Source organism: Vitis vinifera, chromosome 12 (assembly GCF_030704535.1).
Source record: "Vitis vinifera cultivar Pinot Noir 40024 chromosome 12, ASM3070453v1".
Classification (NCBI taxonomy): Eukaryota; Viridiplantae; Streptophyta; class Magnoliopsida; order Vitales; family Vitaceae; genus Vitis; species Vitis vinifera.
The window spans coordinates 18,677,637-18,685,993 of record NC_081816.1 but is presented as its reverse complement, the minus strand read 5'-3'; the positions used below and the strand labels follow the sequence as shown (position 1 = coordinate 18,685,993).

The 8,357-nt window shown below is 45.2% G+C and overlaps 1 pseudogene; it reads left to right on the top strand.

The window, feature by feature from the left end:
- The first annotated feature begins 354 nt into the window (after nt 1-354).
- Nucleotides 355-3,240, top strand: LOC109121462 (kinetochore protein NDC80 homolog; annotated as a pseudogene).
- Nucleotides 3,241-8,357: the final 5,117 nt, after the last annotated feature.

Genomic DNA, 8,357 nt, shown 5'->3' with positions numbered 1-8,357 from the left:
TAGTAAAAATAATTGATTAATTAGATAATATGGTAAACTATTTAATAAAAACAAATTAATTTTTTATATTAAAAACTTTTAATTAAAATTAATTAGAAATATATGGTAAGATGAAATGAAATAAAACGAATATTTTAGACATTTTATTTAATTCTTTTAACTATGACATCATTAATCAACCATAAAAATCTTTCAAGATTCGACGACATCATCCATGGATTGTTCTGCTCCACTATGGTTAATTTAAAAAACTTGAGGGTGGTTAAGTGTAATTGACAAATAGCTGAGGGGTATCCATAGGCGGGAAAGAGAGATTCAGAATTCATAAGAACTCAGAAGAGAGAGGGAGAAGCCCATCACAGCCGAATATGAAAGCCACCGGCCGCCGCCGTCCGAAGGACTTTATCCGCCCACCGCCACCACCACCACCTCCCTCCGTTGACCACCACCGCCAATGCAGCCGCGACTCTGACGCTAGTTTCGCCAGCAGCCGCCCTTCCTCCCTTGGAATCAACCGCTCCTCCGCCGGTGATGCCCTCACCGACCGATCCTACCAACTCTCCGCCATCCGCACCATCAACTCCTTTCTCGCCTCCCATTCCTCTCCTTTCTCCCTTAAACCCCCTCTCCCCTCCGCCAAAGACATTTCCGAAACCCTAAAATTCCTCATCTCCCAACTCGATTTCCCCACAACCAAACTTGAAGACGATCTTCCTATCCTCCTCAAGCACCTCAATTTCCTGATCAAGCTCAACAAGTCCGCTCTCAAAGCCCCCGGAACCCCGCATGCTTGGCCTTCCCTTTTAGGCGTAATGCATTGGTTGGTTCAGATCGCATTGTATAATGACCATCTTGTGTCGAATTTGCAGTGTTTTGACAATACTTTTGTGTATGCATTAGATAGTTACTTGCATTATATTCACGGGGATGATGATGGGATGGAGGCGGTGGATAGGGAGTCTATGGGGAAGTTGGAAAGGGAGAGGGACGCAGTGGCGGAAGGTGTGAAGGCATTGGAGAAGGAGATGGCAGAGAGGGAGGGGAGGTTGGAGGAATTGAGGTCGGGGCCTTCGGCTAAGGAGGTTGTGGAGAAGGAGAGGGGGGTGTTGGAGGAGGATGTGAAAAAATTTCGTGCAATAATTGCAGAATTTTCGGGAAGGATTGCATCAGTGGAGAAGATTTTGGAGGAGAAGGAGTTGGGGGTGAAGGTTGAGAAGAAAATAGAATTTGCGAGGATAATTAAGAGCTGAAGAAGAGGGTTGAGTTGCAGACGTTTAATGCAAGAGATGCAGAGAGGATGAAGAGGGAGTTGCAGGCAGTTGAGAGAGATATCACGGAGGCCGAGGGTGCAAGGAATGGTTGGGAGGAGAAGTCTTGGGATCTTGACACGACAATTGGGCACAAGTTTAAGGAGCTTGAAACTCTTTCAATTGAATGCAACCAGGCTCTCAGGAGGTTTTCTTTTCCTTATCCTCTTTGTTTGGCTTTCATACCTCTATAATCCACTCCACTAGGATTTTCTTAATTCCTTTAGTTGCATACTCTAAAGTCTTTCTAGTAATCTTCAGTATGCTTTCTGATAATTAATGAACATGGTAGAATTGTGTTCTTTCTTAAGTTTGGTAATGCTTGGAATTGATTTTCTCTATTCCATTGAAGTCTACTGTGATTCTTATCAACATTAGGTTATCTACCTCCATGAATTAGATTACAAGATTTTTTTTGTCTGTCATTTGTGGGTGATATGAAATATTTTCCTGTTCTTAGCAAATACATTAACATATACAACATTTTAGTATAACTTCAGTGAGAACGTAGGATCTGGCTTTGTAGTTATAGCATGACTAGTCAGTGATTCCTAAGAAGGATCCAGCTGCTGTTCTCTGCTTAAATTATTCCAGTGAACATGCCCTTGAGGCCTGGCTCAAGAGGTAAAGAGTTGGAAGGGTTTGTGGAAGTTTCAGGTTCAAATCCCAATAGGGACAAAAAAAATTACCTAACAAAAATGTAAAATTTCAGTAGACAAAAATTCAGACCAGGTGAATGTAGTTGCTGAACCATTCAATGGCTTATGTCTTCTTGAGTCACATGCATTATTTCCAAGTAGCCAACTTAAGCTTCATTTGTTTACTTGGGGTTGTGATTCAACACCAACAATGGGTAGTTTCTGAGTTGTAATTTGCCTTACCTGCATTTATCTTTTGGGTACATTACAGCTTTTGTATTGGTTTATGATTTCATGTTTGTTCATCTTCTGTAACCTTTTAAGCTAAGTGTTACTCTCAAACTGCTAACCATTCTGGAGCTTTGTCAAAGTACGAAAAATAAAAAGGTTTTTAAGGTTAGCTAATGTTCATTCTCAATTTGGCTTTTAAAAAAAATCTCCATTTAACACTTTCATCCTCACAAGTTTTCTAATCATTTATTTAGACAGAGATAGGTGATACAGTTGCCCTTGGCAACCTCCTTTTTTAAGGTAGTCTCCCCTCTCCTCCCCCCCCCCCCCTTCTCTCTCTCTCTCTCTCTCTCTCGCTCTCTCTCTCTCGGTATATGAATTTCAACTTGGAACCTTCCCATACCCACCCAACCCTTTGCCTCCTGAGCCCTGCCTTAGGAGCCTATTGTTTCCCTTTGGACCATGTTCTCTTTAACTTTTAGAAGTAAACTAATAGTCATGAAGAGGCAACACTAAATACTTAATTTTCAGGAGCATCTTTGAATTGACAAATTAGCATACCACCTCATGCAACTCTTTCAACCTATTAAACTACAATCTATTGTGTAATTGAAGTATTTTCTCTTGGATGGTTTCCAGGTTAAAGTTAGGAAATGGTTTGCAGTAGTGTTGAATGCCAAAGGGTCTTTGCCTGCTGAGGTTTGGGAATTGATTACAAATCAACGCTTAAGCCTGCATTTGACTCCTTTGCTGATGACATAAATAAAAGCTCTATGTCAAAGTTGGAAGAGTTGATTTCTCTTCAACAATAATTAGTTGAAAATGCTGTTAAAATTGAAGCAAAAAGAAATCATCTTGCTGCACTTCAATCCCGTAGTGATGAAGTAAGTGAATTAGAACTCATTTTTCTTGTTCAGCAGCTATGCATTTATATGCCACTCAAGAAGAATAAAAAACTATGCCTTTTTTATACGATTTTAGGGTGTCAACAGGAGCAGCCAGATTTTCGCTTTGTTTTCCTAAAAATTTTAAAGAAAGCTAAAAGTATTGGTGATGTTAGATAAGATTAACAAGATTGATCATGTTACAAGAAAGAAGAACTCTGCAGCACAAATTTTTTGGAAAGAATGACAGAGCCATAAAATTCTTAGACACATACATAGGATACAGATGGAGGGAGCGTGCACATAGTTGGAGCCAATGGTCCCCTATTGAATATGCAATTAACTGAAGTACAAATTAACTCAACCTCTTTTTGCTGCTCTTAGAAAAGGCCAAACTCTCTCTCTCTCTCTCTCTCTCTCTCTCTCTCTCTCTGTATCCATCTATCTATATAAGAAATCAAAGCAGGTCTTCTTTACCTAGTGGTCTGACTTTGTGAGCAATACCATTTCTTAAGTACCAGCAGTAGCATATACAATTGAATGGTTGTTATATTGCATGGATGCCACTCTAGGAAAACTAAAGTTGTAACTGTAAGCTTCTCGAGTATTTTCTTTGCAATCTAAAAGACAAAATTGTTCATAATCTTGCTTTCCCCTTCGTTTAATTTGTTTTTTGAATTGTGATTTACTTATCCAAAAAGAAAAAAAAAAGCTTTCTTGAATTGTTAGTAGTTGAATGCACAATAATAAAATTTCTTGGAAAATCAATTACTACGGTTAAATTGATTGGACTACAATTGGAATTCAAAAAGGTGATAATTTAGATGTATTCAAATTTTGACAGAAAAATGTTGTTCCTAGAAATTCCATTGGGATAGAATACTGCTAAATTCCAGAATGACTCAAATGAAATATGGGAGAGAAAATAATTGGAAAGTAGTATAGTACCACTTGATGGTCAATCTAAAATTTGGTACAAAGGGCAAATGATGTGTCAATTACACAAGCAGTTGTCACTCAAAATTTGATAGCAAGAGCTGCCTGGTCTAACCACCTGTCTAATGGATGATCATAGTTTTAAAAGGCGTGCTTTAAGTGTGCCTAGTGTTACAAGATGCTTCAAATGACCCTCCCCATGGCTTATATAGGAGGTGAGAAGCTTCTAGAGACCCTTGGAGACATCCACACTTAGCCACTAGTGGGAAGAGTGTGGAAGGTTCTAGAAATGCCTAGAGAAGTCCACACAACTCTACACTATGGTAGAAGGCATGAGAAGGGTCCAAAGCTTTCTAGAGAAATCTAGAAGTCTCTTGAATATTCTAGAATAGTGTAGGACATTCTAGAATATTCATGAATTGTAAGGAACCCTCCAAGGTTCTAGAGAGTTCCATTAGTGCCTATAAATAGGTGAGGGCCTCATTTGGCCAAGGCACCAAGCAAGTGAGCATCCAAGCACTTGTAAAGGTTTCCTTGAGTTAGTGAAAGCTTCCATTCTTTCAAGAGTTGCCTACCAAGCTTCTTAAGCTTTTGAGTCGCGAGTGTCTTAGCCGAGCAAGCTAAGCATTGGGGAGCAAGGCTAACTTAGCAAGATCAAGCGTCTTGGCTTGTCTAAGTGCCGCACGAGCTTAGTGAACGACTAAGTCCGTGACAAGTGGTATCAGAGCGTGGCTACGAAGCGGGCATAAGGGAAGCATGTCGGGCTCTAACGTGGAGGAGACTAGCGAACAAACCCATGGGAGGGAGGCCGAGCCTACTGCACGGGGCAGGGGCAGAGGTAAGAAGGATACATCTCATGATGTTGTTGCCAACATGGAGGCAAGGTTAGCCAAGGTGGAGCTAGCCATGGCAGACACCCGGGAAGGGGTGGACTTGATCGAGCAAGGCATGGAGAAGGGCTTAGAGGATCTAAGGGAGCAGATCCAAGACCTTCGCGAGGGGGTGCTGGTCTCGCAAGTTCAACCGGTGTCACACGAGGAGTTCATGTCTTTCCAAGACAAGGTCATGAGCATGTTCGCTAGTGTGGAGTCAAGGATGGAGGCCTTGACTGCACGAGTGGAGGCCCGAGACCAAGAGATTCGACAAGAGTTGGCCATCTATAAGACCGCTGTATCAGCACGAGTCATGGCCACTCATGAGGCACCAAGGGTGGAGGTGCCCAAGCCACACACGTTCAGTGGCAAGAGGGATGCCAAGGAGCTAGATAACTTCTTGTGGCACATGGAGCGTTACTTTGAGGCAATTGCATTAACGGATGAAGCCACTAAGGTACGCACCGCGACCCTTTACCTCACTGATAATGCTACTCTATGGTGGCGTCGACGATTTGCCGACATAGAGAGAGGGACGTGCACCATAGACACATGGGATGCCTTTAAGAGAGAAATCAAGAGGCAATTCTATCCCGAAGACGTGGCTTACCTAGCAAGGAAGAGTTTGAAGCGTCTCAAGCACACGGGCTCGATCCGTGAGTATGTCAAAGAATTCTCTACTCTTATGCTTGAGATACCTAACATGGCTGAGGAGGAGCTACTGTTCAACTTCATGGACAACTTGCAAAGCTGGGCCGAGCAAGAGTTGAGGAGACGTGGTGTCCAAGACCTAGCCACGGCCATGGCAGTAGCCGAGTCCTTAGTAGATTATAGAAGGGGAGACTCCTCCAAGCCCAAGCCACCATCCAAGGGTAACCAGGCCAAAGGTGGGGGAGACAAGAGGTCGCAAGGCCATACCTCTAAGGAAGGATCAAGCAAAGGCCCTAGTGGCAAGGATGGCAAAGGCAAGGACAAGCGAAAGGAGTTCACGCCCAGGACCAATTGCTTCCTGTGCGATGGTCCGCACTGGGCACGGGACTGCCCTAAGAGGAAGGCCTTAAATGCTATGATCGAGGAAAAGGAGCAAGAAGGCGATGCTAAGATGGGATCGTTGCAGCTCTTAACTGCCCTTAAGGCCAAGCCGATGCCTAAGACGCCTCAAAGCAAAGGGCTGATGTATGTGGAGGCCCTTGTGAATGGGAAGGCCACCAAGGCCCTGGTGGACACAGGTGCCACTCACAACTTTGTCTCGGAGGATGAGGCAAGAAGGTTGGAGCTCCAAGCATCCAAGGAAGGAGGATGGCTCAAGGCAGTCAATTCAGCCGCCAAGCCATCACATGGAGTAGCTCGCGGGGTGACTATGCACATCGGCTCGTGGGAAGGAAGGGTCGACTTCACAGTGGCACCCATGGATGACTTCAAGATGGTGCTAGGAATGGACTTCCTACAGAAGGTCAAGGCCGTGCCACTACCTTTCCTACGCTCAATGGCTATCCTAGAGGAGGAGAAGTCGTGCATGGTCCCTACGGTCAATGAAGGTACGCTCAAGACCCCTATGTTATCCGCTATGCAAGTAAAGAAGGGGTTAAAGAGGGAAGAGGTGACCTACCTCGCCACCCTAAAGGAAGAAAAGGATGATGGGTCGGGAGAACCCATGCCTAGAGAAATCGAGGGGGTCCTTGATGAGCTCAAGGACGTTATGCCGCCCGAGTTGCCCAAGAGACTTCCTCCTAGGAGAGAGGAAGATCACAAGATTGAGCTGGAGCCGGGAGCCAAGCCCCCTGCTATGGGGCCATATAGGATGGCACCACCCGAGTTGGAGGAGCTAAGGAGACAACTCAAGGAGTTGCTAGATGCGGGGTTCATCCAACCATCCAAGGCTCCTTATGGCGCGCCGGTTCTATTTCAGAAAAAGCATGATGGGTCCCTACGAATGTGCATAGATTACCGGGCACTCAACAAGGTGACGATGAAGAACAAGTATCCCATCCCGCTCATTGCTGACTTGTTCGATCAACTTGGAAGGGCAAGGTACTTCACGAAGCTGGACTTAAGGTCAGGCTACTACCAAGTCAGGATTGCGGAGGGAGATGAGCCGAAGACTACATGTGTGACCAGGTATGGCTCATATGAGTTCGTAGTAATGCCTTTCGGACTCACCAATGCCCCAGCAACGTTTTGCACCCTCATGAACAAGATCTTCCACCCATACTTGGACAAGTTCGTGGTGGTGTACTTGGATGACATAGTCATCTATAGTAACACTCTAAAGGAGCACGTGGAGCACTTGAGGAAGGTCTTTAAGATCTTGAGGCAGAACGAGCTATACGTGAAGAAGGAGAAGTGTTCGTTTGCTAAGGAGGAAGTGAGCTTCCTTGGGCATCGCATCAGAGATGGCAAGCTGATGATGGATGATAGCAAGGTGAAGGCCATCCAAGAATGGGATCCACCAACCAAGGTACCTCAACTCAGATCTTTCCTTGGTTTAGTTAATTACTATCGGCGGTTCATAAAGGGTTATTCGGCAAGGGCCGCTCCACTCACTGATCTTCTGAAGAAGAATAAGGCATGGGAATGGGATGAAAGGTGCCAACAAGCCTTTGAGGACCTGAAGAAGGCTGTGACTGAGGAGCCAGTGTTGGCACTACCCGACCACACCAAGGTCTTTGAGGTACACACAGATGCCTCAGACTTCGCTATTGGGGGAGTCCTTATGCAAGAAAGACACCCAATTGCATTTGAGAGTCGCAAGCTAAACGACGCGGAGAGGCGTTACACGGTGCAAGAAAAGGAGATGACCGCTATCGTTCACTGCTTGCGCACCTGGAGGCACTATTTGCTAGGGTCTCACTTCATAGTGAAGACCGACAATGTGGCCACTAGCTACTTCCAGACACAGAAGAAGCTGAGTCCTAAACAAGCTAGGTGGCAAGACTTCTTGGCCGAGTTCGACTATACGCTGGAGTATAAGCCAGGAAGTGCTAATCATGTGGCCGACGCCCTAAGTCGCAAAGCCGAGCTAGCGTCCATAACGAGTCAGCCCCAAGGAGACATAATGGATCTTCTAAGGGAGGGACTGCAACATAATCCAGTGGCTAAGAGCCTCATCGCCCTGGCTCATGAAGGGAAGACCAAGCGGTTTTGGGTGGAGGATGGCTTACTCTACACCAAAGGGAGACGACTCTACGTGCCTAAGTGGGGGAACATAAGGCGGAACCTGATTAAGGAGTGCCATGACACCAAGTGGGCAGGGCACCCTAGGCAACGACGCACTAGGGCACTACTCGAGTCGGCTTACTATTGGCCTCAGATACGGGACGAGGTTGAGGCCTATGTGAGGACTTGTCTTGTGTGCCAACAAGACAAGGTGGAACAACGACAACCTAGAGGCCTGTTAGAGCCACTACCTGTAGCAGAACGCCCATGGGACAGCGTCACCATGGACTTCATCATCGGGCTACCTAAGTCAGAGGACAACGGCTCTATCAT